The sequence below is a fragment of the Cottoperca gobio genome, chromosome 18, assembly GCF_900634415.1.
Source record: "Cottoperca gobio chromosome 18, fCotGob3.1, whole genome shotgun sequence".
NCBI lineage: Eukaryota > Metazoa > Chordata > Actinopteri > Perciformes > Bovichtidae > Cottoperca > Cottoperca gobio.
The window spans coordinates 666,686-682,300 of NC_041372.1; the positions used below are offsets into that span (position 1 = coordinate 666,686).

Consider the following 15,615-nt stretch of genomic DNA (forward strand, 5'->3'; position numbering starts at 1 on the left):
TCATAAAGGAAACTTCATCCTTCAGTTCATCACAAACATCTGGAGATACATGTTTAACTGACAGGAAGTAACTAAAGCTGTCAGATAAATGTAGTGCAGGAAAAAGTACAATATTTACCTTTGACATGTCGTGGAGTAGAAAAGTAAAGTTTAAAGTACAAGTACCTCAAATGTGTACTTAAGTACACTACTTAAATTCTTAAAATATTCTGTGTATTTAGAAAGTTTACATGGATAAATACTTAACAAGTATACTACTCTACATGCACTCACTTTTAAAGATTCTCAGTACTTCAGCGGAAGTAAAACGTCCAGAAGAACTGGATCAGCCTTTGACTTTGTTCTTCAAGAAATGCTACAATAAGTTGTCAATAAGTTACAAAGTGTACTCTGTAAGTGATTGGACCACAGATGTCGCACTGAAAATAAAAACAAACTAGAAGCACTCGCAAATGTGACGTGTTCTTCTTTGGCCCGTGATTCATCCTTCAACCAGAAGACAATCAATCCAAACACAAAACACAACCTGGCGGACGGATGCAAGTATTCTGAAGTTTCAGCATGAATCTAGTCCGCCATGCATAATTTCCTGTGAATAATAATAGTACAGTAAAGGTGCAGTAAAATAGTGCACTATTAATACAAGTACATATGAAGTACAATCCGTAGTGTGATGTTGCAGTACAGCTCCACTGAAAATCACTGCTTCATTGGATTTAATTAATCTACCCGACATTTGCATGACAAAACTCAAACATTTTGAAGTAAAAATCAATGTTCTGAAAGGTATTTGTGGCTTTACATCCTGATGACAGCACACGTTGAAGTCTGAAGCTTTGGGGAAGTTATTCATGCCCACAAATATCAATTAGGTCATTAGCATTTAGATAGCATGTAGGAATAGTTCAAATGGACGAGAACATGGACCTCTGGCCCTGTTTTTAATGGTGATTTGTGAAAGTGTGACTCTAAAGAATGTCAGTGGGACTAAGTGAGAAGGTAGATTATATTTTAAAGATCAGACACAAAGAAGGTCGATACACCAGGAGAAACCAGTAATTCTGTGTGACAGGGAAAATATGGAGGCAGTAAATTAGCAGCTCATAAAAAAGGGTCAACTGAGAAATCAGCTCTTTACCTTCAGCTGCTGCTGGGCCTCTTCTTAAAGTCTCACTAACATGCGTTTAGATCCACACACAGTCAGACGTATTAAATATCATGCTACTCATCCAAGACAACAATCATGAGACTCACCAGACTCCTGCAGCTTTGCTCTCCCCGTCAGACCCTCACAGCACGCTGCTGACCGGCTGCAGCAGATGCACCAGCCGCACATGGCGCACCAGGCGCACCCAGGGAGCTGCAGGAAACACAAAGAACACAACCGTGATGATTCCTCAGAGCTGTGCTGGTATCTGTCACTTTAGATAAACATTTAAATGCATCACATACAAATGACCTACAGTACTACCTACAGTACTACCTACACTACTACCCACAGTACTACCTACACTACTACCCACAGTACTACCGACAGTACTACCTACACTACTACCTACAGTACTACCTACAGTATTATCTACACTACTACCTACAGTAGTGATATGCAGCTGCAGCGTACTCCGCGTTGCTGTCCCAGCGGTATCAAACGTTAGCTTAGCGGGTCAAACGTTAGCTTAGCGGGTCAAACGCTACGTCTTGTTTGTAGCACGACATGTAGTTATAACATGGTTACAGATTGTCACAGTCACCACTGGGAATGGTGCGCCTTCCAAACAGAACACCAGAAGGTTGTGAGTTCAACACCAGGGCTGCACCATTGAGCCCCTGAGCACCTTCACTCTGAGCTGCTCAAGAGAGACTGTCCCTGTGGTTAGTTCACTGTTAGTCGCTCTGGATAAGAGAGTCTGCTGAATGACCTTTAATGTAATGTATAAGTGGTCTACTCCTCCCTGTCCACCCCTGACCATTCAACAATGACCTGCTGTTGCTTTGCATTGTGGGAAACAGCAGCCATCGCCCTTGTCTTCTGCCTGACTGTCTGTCCTGAACGTGTGCAGGGACAGAACTCTTCAGTCTCTTTCAGTTATTCCTCCAGTGGTTACATCGTTAGCTCGTCTGCCCACAGCAGTGATGCTCTTTGTCTCAGCAGCAGCTTTTACTTTCTTACTGTTCTGTAATGAGCCGTCATATTTAAAACCTTCACATTTCTAATAAAATACTCACTTCAGATACATCTTCAAACGTGCACTACATCCATACTGTAGGCCAATGGTTCTCAACCTTTTTTGGGCCAGCGCCCCCCTATCCATTATCCAGGTCCTTTACCGCCCCCCCATCAAATAAAATGTACGAAAATTGTCTCCCCTGAATTTAAATGTTGATTATTATTCTGTTTGTATTATAATTATTATTATTATTCTATTATTTATATTACATATTGATAATTGTATTTAAATTCTTATAATATTTGTGTTATTATTAGGCTGCTATATTATGTTATTATAAAAACTTAAATTATCTGAGATTGAAGTTACATAATAACATTTCTAAGTAATAATAAATATTATATTATTAAAAAAAAGAAATTGTTGTTTTTACCTTCAATTGCCCTAACACACCATGTACCCAGGGAGCAAACAAATACATTTTATTCAGAAGTGTTAAACAAATGCAAGGGTAAGAAGTTTGAGATTCAAACTTTAAACGGTGTTAAACACAGCAGCCTCAGAAATGCAAAACTATTTGCACTCTTAAAGTGTTCCAACGATAAACGAGCACAAAGGAACAAGTCTAAGGCGCTGCTGCCCGCCCCCCCCCCCCCCCCAACAGAACCCCGCGCCCCTGAATTTCTTTTTTTTTTAAATAATTATATCGCACAAAATCACAACTCACTTTTCACAACAGATACTCTTTTATTAAATAAACTAAACGCTTATGTTATTTATCTAATTTATGAGCCTGTTTCAGTGCAGTTGTGTTGCTTTGCGCATTCTGTTCTCTGCTCTGTTTCGTGAAGGACAGGGCTCCGTCCAATTCTGACACACACATGCGCACACACCTCCTGTCAGACACAGAGCGAAGGAGAGGAGATAACAGAACTACAAAGTGCAAAAAATCAAAAGACATTAACACATTAATTATAAATGGAGCAACTTCGACCCAAACGTTCAGAAACTCAGATGGAAATATCTGCGTTTTTTAAACGCACACAGCCTGAATCAGCAACAGCTCTGCTAATGTTAGCTCTGCTAATGTTAGCTTTGCTAACGTTAGCTCTGCCTATGTTAGCTTTGCTAATGTTAGCTCTGCTAATGTTATAACTCTGCTAATGTTATAGCTCTGATAATGTTAGCTCTGCCAATGTTATAGCTCTGCTAATGTTATAGCCAGTGGCGGGCCGTGCATTTCACACCTAGGCCTTCAGTGATGTCCTATACAGTCCTACCTGAATTATTCCACCTCTTAATACTATCATTATGACGCCATGGCTCTAGAAACTATACATTTAGACAGAAACGCAGTATAACCGGGCGTTGCATCACCCTAAGAACAGAGTTATATTAATATTTCGAAAGATTTGAAAGTGGCGGACAAACCCTATTCATAGCTGTGATAGGCTCGCTAGCGTCGGGGTTGGCCGTTCTCTTCTCACGATGTCTATCTTTTCTTGAAAAGTTCATCTTGAAAATGGCGTAATTATATCTGCAACCAAATCGATATCTTCTCCTCCTTCAGCCATTGTGGGTTGAAAAAAAACAGCTTGTAGAAATCTACACAAATTAGCTCGTTCAAGTTTGCTAGCTCTGCATAGCTCTGACTCTCAATAGTGCGTATCCAATCAAAAGACGTGGACGTGCTGACGTTATCGTACACCTGCTAGCTGGCCCTGATGTCCCCAACTCGAAATCTGATTGGTTAACGCCACAGTTTTGTCTCCGTTCACTTTAAGCGACAGGCGCCCGCACTGTTGATTCTGAAGGCCTAAGGGCAGATTTCTTGGACCCTGGCAACACATGATGGCTGAAATATGATTGGATAAAAGCTCTAACATAAAGGCCAGCCCTCCACATCTCGATCTGAGGCTGGAAGCAGCGCAACCCAGAGGAAAGCTATGAAATGAAGAGAATAGACTATGGGGAATATTTTAATACATATTTGTGGAAAAAATATTTCAAAATTAAATTTATATTCTGATGATGATTAGGCCAGCAGAGAAGGCCTTGCTGGCCCTGACGGCCCACCACTGCCTGTAAGTTTTGGCGAGCTGCAGGTTATAACTGAGAATGGGACACGTTACAATGACGATGCCAAAACACATTACGTAGACTTACAACTGTAGGTTTGGCACTTTCTTTATTTTACTTTCTTTGTGTAAATGTGCTGTTCTCGCAGGCTCCTGGTGACCCGTGTATGAAGGTCTGAAGCCCTCGTGCACTTTCTGATCCGACCGTGGGACGAGCTCACAGATGCACAGGGAAAGCACCGCTGAGCCTCAGGGGCTTCAGTACAGCACAACTTACTGATGTAAAGAATCAAACAAGCGAGCATCAAGAGAATACAGGATGATATACGGACACCTGAGTTCACGTAAAAGCCAACAAAAGCAGGTTCTTATGGGAGTTAGGTGACGCTGTACAGTGTGGTGGCCCCCAGCTTCACCAGGGGACTGTAAAGTAATACAGCACTAATGGGGAGACAGCCACAGAACACATGTGGAACATGGACCCCCCCTTGGGTCAATGACCTAATGCATTTCTGTCATGAGGAGCACCAAGCTCTCAAACCAATGGAGGGGGGGGGGGGGTCAATAATTAGGCGCTGACTCGTCACAGTAGGGGGCGCTCCTTTCTGCCAAAGAGACTCATAAATCATAAATGTGTGGTCTGCAGCTCATCTGGCACGCAAGGGATGGAGAGAAGAACTCAAGAACACAAAGACGTTCTGTTGTGGGAATCAAATACTTAAAGATTGAGGTACTGGTACTTGAGTATTTCCTTTACATGCTACTTTATACTAAATATGTGAAATGTTTAATGTTTGTAGTGGAGTATTTTCATACTGTGGTACTGTAACTTGTACTGAACAGTATATTCAGCACACTTTAAAGGAAGATGCATGTAATCCTGCAAAGCTCTGCAAAGTGCACAAACATTAATGACGACACACTGATGTGCTGCAGGTAAAGAGAACGTCTCGTATTCATACAGATAGATGCTTTCTTTTACACATGACCTCACTGCTGACCTGCTGCAGTGTTGAAACTGTCCCCTCTGCTCATTGATAGCGTGTCGTGCTGCTCCAGTGGGTCCCACCTCCTGCTGTTAGATGTCAGGGGGGAGTGCCCTCCTTCCTCCCCGGCACGTTTGATCAGATGTCTCTCCCATAGATTCTAGCAGAGGGACTGAGATGTCAATAGTGGTTCCTTTGAGACATTAACACTCCCTGCGCTGGAGCCTCTTCTGTGACAATGGTCTCAGTGTTGCGTGGAGGTGATTATTAATGCTCCCTGCTGGGACTGGCCATATATGTGGAGGTGAGGCGAGCTCCCTGAGAGCTGCAGAAGAGGGTAACAAGCTGTAGAAACCCTTTGAATGTCTTCTCCTCTTCGAGCCCAGAGCTGCTATGATGGGACAGAGGTGCAGGCAGGGGGGGGATCTGAGAGTGCACAATGCACAATCACAAATGTTGGCTGAACTATCATCAGTTACATAAAACACACACGTTACAAAACATTGTTTCAGACAAACTTACTGTACCTCAATACAAAAATGTTTCAAAGGTTTTTAATATTTTCATGTAAGCATTGAAGGTGTGAAGCATAAAAAAGGAGGATCACGTGATGTCTGTCCTGTCACCTGCTTTAAACCAGAAACCCCCCCCACCCCCCTCTATATTTCCCAGTGGATTTAGAAGTGGAGGCCTGTGCATGATGTCATTGATTGCAGACCATTCAATATGAGTTCCTCTCAGCTGCCACTGGGACTGTCTGAAGTCCAGAACACAGAGCACAGCCGGACAGAAGGCCATGAAGCAAAACTCTACGTTCTGTATTTAACCGCCTGACGTCGCACTATGTGGTACTACTTTGTCTTGTGGATTTATCTGTAATGCATCTCAACTTGTAAACAAACCTCTTTATAAATTGTACATTTACAGTTTCTGTATTAATGCTTCGTCTTAAAACTCTGATGAATAATGAAACTGGGTTTTTATCTCAATTATGACTATTGATATTTAACTCTTTTACCGTCTTTATATACATGTATATGTGAAAATATATATAATAGGAAACATTTCTACGTCACAACAGAAGTGGATCAGATATTGAAGGTCAGAAGGCTGAAAGCTGCATTATGGTTTTTGATTTGCAACTATTATCACAAATCTTTGCATGCAGTCAAAGGAAATATTGTGTAAAAAGAAACAGAACGTTTATTGGAATCCATTTTTTCTACCTTTCAGACAAACCAAACCAAGTGCAGTCACTTTGTCTGCTCAACAAAAAAAGCTTTTATTGAAAAGCTGCTCCAGCGTGATATAAACAAAAAGCCCTGAAAGCAACAAAAACCAAATAAAACCTGAAAACATTTTCTTTCATCTCCATCCTTGGGGAAATACTGCTCGGGGTGGAACAGAGCGAGGTTTTGGATCTCTGAGAAAATAGGGCATGAAATCTCAATTAGATGTGTCAGGATCCTGGGAAATTTAAATGCTTTTTCACCAACACGTCTGCTGGAGACACTGAGCAGCGCCGGACCAGCCGGGCCTCATTCCCCCTGAAATAGAGCGGGATGGACAGCGTAGGGGGGGGGGGACGATCGATGTGGTTGTCCACAGATAAAATAAGAAATCAAGAGGCTTTATGTGGCACCGCTCCCTGGCAAGCCTTCACACAGTCCAGCAGATTAGAAAGTGAAGTGAAAACAAACAAAGGGGCATCATTAGCTCAGGCCGCGCACACGTTGTCTCTTAAGAGCAGTTTGATCTTTGGCTCCCTGTTAAATCCAAACGTCTCCGAAGAAGAGGGAGTGTCTGAGCTCTTCGTCTGATTGAAAGCCAATTGTGTGTGCTCTCAGCCTCTGGCACGAGTCTTTACAGCAGACACTCCGTCAGAGAGCTCTTTGATTAGCAGCAGTTTGTGTTCCTTCACTTTCCGCCTGTGCTCATTAAACAGCAGCACTTTAGCACTTTGTGTCTCACTTGATGACAGTCTTGTGTTACACAACAGTGAAGACACAGGGTCAAACTGTGACCAGAGGAAACTTAGTCATGAGCTCATTTATTTCAGATTAGTGCATTTCTCTCCGCTCATGAAACCATTTTTTTTCCAATTAGACACAATCCTTTAAAAGCTCTTTTATGAGCAGCTGCCCACCTGGCGAACAAACACAATGTGTGCTTTGAAAAGCTCCGTCCTCGTCCCTGCGTCGTTTCCCCCACTAATAAAAATCAATCCAGGAAAATCAGTGACACATCAGAGCTCAGAGGGTGTTTCACTTTCCGTCTGTTAAGGCTTAAAAACATGAAAGCCCTGTTAGTGCAGGCACATGCATGATTAGTCCTGGGTATTGTCAGCCAAAATCTATTTCCACCTCCGCCTGCTGCTGTTGTTGTGCTGTTTCGGTCATTGCCATGTAAAAGCCTCCAAAATGTCAGCTTTTCAAAGTCTACGGCGCTCTGAAGGGGCCGGCGCTGGAAGGTACTTGTTCCACTGCACTACTTTTACATTATGAACCTTAAACCTTTTATATGCAAAACAGAAAATGAGCATATGACGCGATATATGAAGTCACAGCTGAAATTATTTGTCAATTAATCAATTGTGTCATTTTCCACTTTTCATGATTTTAAAGCGTCGCTGCTCGTCTTAAATTAAAGCAAACTTCATAATGTGGGGTTTACATGTCTCACTATACGATCCAAACTATGACCTGATTTAACGAGAAAAATCATCAGCAGATTAATCAATGAAGACAATAATCATTACCTTCATCTCAATCAGTAAAGATATAGAATATAACGATAGAAAGTATTCATCTTCATTTGGAGTCGTGAGGAGCACACCTTCTCTGTCTTTGAGCTCTGTTTTGGTGTCTTTCAGAGAACACAGCTGTGGAGACACAACCTCCAAGAAACACTCAACTTATTCGTCTTGGACGAAGAACCTTGTGGTCATAGCTTTGAAATCCAAAAGGCGTCTCGACACATCTCAAGGTGCTCCTGACCTTGTGTTTCAAAGTGCCACATAATTGGGATTTATTATGCATGACAGCGAGCCAGGACTTTGCTGGACTAAACATGTAGCTTTTCTGAGATGAAAGAAAGGATTTCATGAGGAGGAGAAGGATACACAGTCAAACAAACAAGTGATGGGATGATTAATTATTCAGCCGTGGCAGTTTGCTCAGATAATGGCTTCTCCGCCCTGATGACTTGAACCAAAGAGAATCACGCAGGATGCTATTTCTGTTCCCGGGCTGAGGTATGATTCAGCTCTACACATTAGTGCATCACTACACTTAATTGCTGTCACCCAACACAATATTTGTACAAATTAGACAGCCCGGCTTCAGAGGAAGATGAAATGAGCAGCTTGCAAAGTGAGGAGGACAAAGAGGACTCTCTCAGAACTCCTCTGGTGCAAAGGCCCGTAGTCTCACGTTATTCAGCCGCTACAGAGGGGACGAAGCGTCCCTCACTATTCAAAGTGAGTACAGTTGTCCTCTTTAAACACAGAAAAGTACAGGAAGTGATGAAAGACTCAGGAGCCACAGGACTGAGGGGCTAAATGCTAACGTCAGTAAGCTAACATGCTCACAACAATGCAGTACACGGATATATGTTAATATCTACTCACCGCTGTAATGCTTCATAATGCTTTCTGTGGTTAGGAAGCTTCTTTCTACTAGCTGTTGGAATGTTTCTTAATATGAGGATATGAATGCACTGTTTGATATTTATGGTTTATTATGGAAATGTATGCATTCTCAGCCGCTGTACTCTGAACGTTAATTGTATATCATCATCTTATGGAAAGGGAAATGTAATATTGTGGATCTGTACAGTTGTTACAGCCCGTTATTGTAAACTGGTCTTTATTAAAAATCAATTACTCTGCGCTGAAACACACTGAGGTTCAGCAGGTATCATGTTGTACCTTTGTCACCTGTTTAGCTTGTTAGCATGCTAACACTTACTTATTAGCACCAAACACACAATTGTGATCCCGACAAACTTCATGGCAATCTGTCCAAGTGTCAAGATATTTCTCCAAAAACCAGAAGCTCCAGCTGATTCGGACACATACAGTAAACACACACAGGGACGTTCACTACATGTGAAGAGCAGAGCCGCGGGTTGGCTCTTTGCCCAGTTTCTCTTCAGTTCATATCGAATTTTATTTGTGTGTAGGCTATGTGTGGTGTCAGTATGAGAGCATGAAAGCGCATCTAATTTTGATGTGGCCCAAGAGCCAATCACAAAAATGCCTGCGATGCAGTGAACCAATCACCTTCGAGGGGGGAAAAACCTATCGTAGAGTAAACACTATCTGACCATCTGAGTTCGATCCTAAAATGGCAGGGAAAAAATGCACAGCTAAGTGAAAATATGAAGACCAACATAGGACGTTTTATTAAAGTGGGAGAGTTCATATTCATATAAAAATGCTGCCTGACCTAGTGCAAAGTGTATTTGCGTTTGTTAACAAACTGAAACAGTTTAAGACACATCTTCAAAAGAGAGAATTAACGCATTTTCCCTCTCTGCTAAAAGCAAGCGGACAAGCCCAAATGCAACATTGGTTGAAACCCTGCACGAAAACTTTGCGACCCGGTTCCATGATCTACAGCTGAAAAGGTCACAGATTACGTTCCTTGTTGACCTTTTTAATGCTGAGACGGACTGTTTGAAAGGCCCGCTAGTCACGGACGAGGCGGTGGCCGAGTTGGAGATGATTGAACTTTCTGAGGAAGACCGACTGAAACCTGTTCTGAGGGAAGGGACTCTTGAGTTCTGGAAAACTGTGCCAATGGAAAAATATTCCAATGTCAAACGGGCTGCACTCAAGCTACTATCAATGTTTGGGTCAACATACGTCTGTGAGTCGGTGTTTTCTACCCTGAAACACGTGAAATCAAAGTATCGATCTGTTCTGACTGACACACATGTGAAAGAATTGCTTCAAGTGACCACAACGGAATACAAGCCAGATTTGAGGAGGATTGTTCGAGGCAAGGAATGTCAGAAGTCCCACTAATTTAAAGAAGCAACATGCATAGGAAGATAAAACACTTTTTGTGTGTGAGAGTGCACACAATGTTCATTGTTGATAATAACTGGCCTCAGAATACTGGTAGGAGAGGTTTAATTCAATTTCTGTCAATATTATGGTGTCTGTGACATTTACAATAAATCTGTCTGAGCAGAGCTATGTGTGTCCGTCTGAGTGAGGGTGTGTGTGTCTTTGGGAGGGAGGGTCTTTGACTGTGTGTGTGTGTGTGTGTGTGACTGTGTGTGTGTGTGTGTAAAGTTTTAGATTTAAATTTTTGTCTGTGTGAGAGAGAGGGGAGGAAGAGAGTGAGGGAGAAAGGCTGAGAACAAAAGAGAGGGGGGGGGGGGGGTGCGCATCTGTGACTGTGTATGATGTGGCTCTTTGCAGTAACATTGTAACATCTTTGGCTCTTAACCTCTGACTGGTTGGCCACCCCTGATCTAGTATATCTGTCAGAAAGGGTAAAGAAACAGAAATCCATTTGGATTACAGTCTAAAACAGAACATCCAGGCGGGAGGATAATCTTCAGCACCTTCTCTGATCGGGCCTGCATGTGATTACAGGGCGCTCAATTAACAGGACCCCGGGGACAGTCCAATGATGAGACAAACATTTCCCCAGATAGCTTACGTGACCCGCAGCCAGCGGCTCATCTTAGCTCCACTGATTGAGCTCAACAGTTCAGGGACACACACACTGGAAAGTTGCAGGTAAGTAAAGACAGAAGGTAGTGAAATATGTGAAAGGATGGCAGAAAGTATCTGCGAGTGCCAAGGCCTCAAATACAAGCGTCAGCTGTGATTTTACAGTCGCTGTGTGTTTGCATCAACACAGCGTGCGCTCACATCCTCCATTCTCATGCAAAGCGCTCGCAGTGGAAACGAGGATGAATAGTCTACTAAAGCAGTTTGATGCAGGTCTTTTGGTTGAACAGTCTACAGAGACTGTCTTTTTGGCAGATCTCACACACACACACATGCACACACGCACACACCTCGTGCTTTTCTCCCTTTCCATTTCAAAACGCTACAATCTGGGATTTTTACAGCGGAGAGATCTCATTTAAAATGGAGCCGTAATTGAATCTGAGATCAGGCGCTCCCGGATGCCTGTTCCCTTGACACAGCCATATCAGATGCATCCTACGTTTCAAAGTGGCTTTCATGCCATTTCATGAGAATGTGGCTAATACGGTGTGCTTAGGCAGATCACAATGGGCATAATCCCGTGTTTGGAGGACTACCTCCCGGTGGCACACATCATAAAGAAGCCTCTGTCTCCAGCACATGAAATGCTTCACTCGCTCTGATTTGTTGTGACTGAGACTGAGATTGAACAGTAGAAATGTGACAAAAAGACAATCCTGCTCCTGTATGTGCAGGGCTTGTGGGCAGCAGGAGACAACATACACTGAAGCTACAGAAATAGAATCGCTGCAGATCTTCATTTATAAATCAGGAGGCTCTTCATATGAACAAGGTATCAGTGGCTACGTTTAATCTTTCTGTGCCTTGCTAATGCATGATTTGAATAGAGATTTTCCCCCAATGTAATACAGTATCTGATCCTTTGTTGCCATTGGTAACCTCTCTTGTACAACCACTTGCTGCTTTAAGTGAATTTTAATTCCCAGCTCATACTTTCAGACAGACAACAAGCTGCCACAGTGCTTTTCACAGCCTCTGCCCTCCTGGGAGAGAAGACCGGCATGTTGGAGGAAATCTAAATCAATAGCTTTCTGAAGCGGCTGAAACTCACAACATTCATCTCCTGGATCCGCCAGCCATCCTCCCTGTAATGCACACACACACACACACACACACACACACACACACACACACACACACACACACACACACACACACACACACACACACACACACACACACACACACACACACACACAGCTTATTCAATAGCAGTCTAATGAGGTCTATTATGAGTCAGATGTGGGGAAGTGTGCAGGAAGTGGAGGGTGCACCACTTTCAGTAAACGATAGTGGGGGAAGATGGCTCAGAGATGATTTCTCCCAACAAAAGGCCCCCCAGCTCCAGGCTCAGGATACGTCCCGTGTGCTGAACTTCAGATGAACTTCGTGGAGACACAACTTTCCGCTGACTTAGTGAGTGATTGACTGTTGCGTTGGCCTCTCCACACAGTCACTCTGCATTTGTGCGAGCTCTATCAGACAGGTGAAGCACCACGACACCTACTCAGAGAGCCTGCACTAAACACTACGGAGGGGGGGGGGGGTCAGTGGAGCCTGGCGCACTGACCTACTTGACAGTGTGTGCTGAGCAGGGAGAGCTGGAGACGTCTCCTCTCAGTCTACAGTTTGTAAATCACAGCGTGCAGCTAGTGGACATAAAGCACAGTAAATATCACGCCTTTTACTTTGTGCTGAAAGGAAACTCGTCTCAACAGTCACATTTATATTCAGTCAAGGAAATTATAAGCAAACTTTTGAAACGTCCCAAAAAAAGAAAAGTGAATGAGGCTCATTTCCATCGATCATGTGACCTGAAGTGAAGTGAAGTGTTCACTACACATTATCTGCAGAGATGTTTCCATATCTCACTCATCACAACACCTCAAGATAATGAAAACACTTTTTGGGAAATTGACGCTGAAGTTTAATTGAATGTCGTTTTGTTTTGAGATGAGACACTTCCAAATATTTCTGATTCCTGATGTTTGAGCCTTAGTGTTGTGGCGTATGGGTATAAAGTATTTACAGAAGGCAGACATCTCATAGTCGCAGGTGTTAGTAGCTCCGACCTATGCACCTGCTTTCAGTCTAATCTGGACTCGTATAAATCTTCTCAACTTGGAACGAAAGAAAATAAGTACATTTCCCAAAATGTTGAACTATTTCTTCCAGAGAAATCAACAAACACAGAGAATCCCCGGTAGACTGAATAAAAACATTGTGGCCTTCCACACGGCATGTAGAGAGGAAGTTAATCCTCACGTTGTTCACTACAAACTCTACATTTCACTCCTTTTATTCTCCGTCATGGCAGCTAGTCCCGACACGGGGGAAGAGTTTAGAATCAAACTGCCAGGAGTCGACAGCTCTGCTGTTTAGGGAGAGAGAGCGAGCGATGGAGGAGGAAATGTGGAGGCACAACAGGTAGCTCTGTCAAACTGCAGGGGTCTGCCTGGCTGATCCCTGCCTCTCATTAGAACAGAGGGATGACACACGAGGGGAGGAGGGGGAGGAGGAGGGGGAGGCCGAGTGGGAGCAAAGAAACAAGAGAGGAAGAGCAAAGTGGGCTCCTAAAAGCTCTTCCACTGACAGGTTTGGTGTTTCAGGGTAAAACAAAGCTTCATGAGTGGGGGGGGGGGAAGCGCAGTAATTGGAAGCTGTGCTATGACAGGCTGACCCACTGACTCACTCCAGCACGGCTGTTTCTGGAGGGAGCTGGAACTGCAGTGTGAGCTCGGGGAGACGCCACCCCCACAGTCTGAAAACAAAAAGTCTCTGTGGGTGTGAAGAGAAACAATACACAGGAATCCTCCTCCTACAAATATATATATTAATATGTAGAGCCGCCGCAAACATACACACAAATAATCCTGCAGAAGGTGGGAGTGTGCAAGTCTCACCTACAAAACTCTACATTTGACAGTCTTCCTGGGGGGTTGCTGAGAGTCACAATCTGTATGCGTGGTGAAACACCAAAAAGCAGCGGCTGGCACAAAAGCACTGTCATCAATGCAGAGACGGTGTGAGAGGCTGTCAGACACCAGGTACTGCAGAGTCCTGCTGTCTGGAACGACAGGATTTCACGCTCCAGCAAACATGCAAGGACCACCACGTCACAGCGGAGACGCCGAGGAACCGTGAAGAGCAAGAAATAGAAGAAGCTCACACACAGGCAGACAAAATGGCCTCCTGTCAAGACAGGTCAGCAGGTGGACAACACTCAGAACTCGCAGCACCATTAGAAAATGATTATTTCAACAGTGTGGACAACATGAGATGAGTCACGGCTCCGTGTTTTTAACAGTTCCCTCACACAATAAAACCTGAAGATGACACACGTACACAAAGACTTTCTGCACTGACGCTCTGCCAGCTCGGAAACCAAGAAGGGAAAATGGAAAAACAGCTCTAAATTATTGAACGTCTGACCAAGCAAGCCCCCCTCCTCTAAAATAATACAGGACACAATCCTAAATGCTGTGTCTAGACACAACATTGTATTACCAACGCTCGACTTGATGATGCAGCAGCACTCAAGTATTTACGTAATTAGTTCAGCTAGATGAACACTGATCTAAGTGCCGTGTTTAAGTCAGCTTTAGAAACGTTTCTGAATTACTATTAAGTTCAAAATATTGAGATGTATGAGTTTAAACTGCTCATACAAACACACTCATTTTATTCACAATCCGTAGAGCCTTGTGATGTATCATAAAGGTTATTAAAGTTCATTACATCTTTAAATGCGCTGTTTACACATTCTCTACTTTGAGTGACATGTGTTTTTGACACATTAAGTATAATTCAGCCCCCACAGGTCTGCAGGCCTCCACGCCACGTGTGTAAGTTACATGTTGGACTGGAACTGCTCGTGTGTACGCGTCTTAAACTCACATAAAAAGCAACATCATGTCGATATTTAACCCTGAAACAACAGCGTTTCTGTCTGTTGTCACCATATGTGACTTTGCCGAGCAGAAAGGCTTCAGAAACTGGTTCTCATGTTTTCTGGTTTGTCCTCCGATGTCCTCCAGCTGCTCAGACTGTAACGCTAACTGCTGCTAATAACAGGAGCTCTCTGGAAGTCAATGTTTTCTTTGATATAAGCTCAGTGGTGAACACGAGCTGAAGACATTTTAGTCCCAAACATCTTGGTCACAGTGAAGCTGAGGGCCTCGAGGCTTCAGAGCTCCAGAGACACGTCTCTATCTCATCCCAGAGACACGTCTTCATCTCATCCCAGAGACACGTCTTCATCTCATCCCAGAGACACGTCTCCATCTCATCACAGAGACACATCTCCATCTCACCCCGGAGACACGTCTCCATCTCACCCCAGAGACACGTCTCCATCTCATCACAGAGACACGTCTCCATCTCATCACGGAGACACGTCTCCATCTCACCCCAGAGACACGTCTCCATCTCATCACGGAGACACGTCTCCATCTCATCCCGGAGACACGTCTCCATCTCATCACGGAGACACGTCTCCATCTCAGAGACACGTCTCCATCTCATCACAGAGACACGTCTCCATCTCATCCCAGAGACACGTCTCCATCTCATCACAGAGACACGTCTCCATCTCATCACAGAGACACGTCTCCATCTCATCACAGAGACAC

General features: G+C 43.6%; 1 long non-coding RNA gene across 1 annotated transcript in view; it reads right to left on the reverse strand.

Moving 5' to 3' along the window:
* LOC115023881 (uncharacterized) overlaps positions 1-15,615 on the reverse strand; it is a 102,185-nt gene continuing 86,570 nt past the window's right edge. Inside the window, exons 2-3 of the long non-coding RNA XR_003834054.1 lie at positions 1,255-1,360; positions 1-589 (exon numbers count right to left, since the gene is read on the reverse strand). This is a non-coding gene — a long non-coding RNA (uncharacterized LOC115023881). The remainder of the gene's footprint in view (positions 590-1,254; positions 1,361-15,615) is intronic.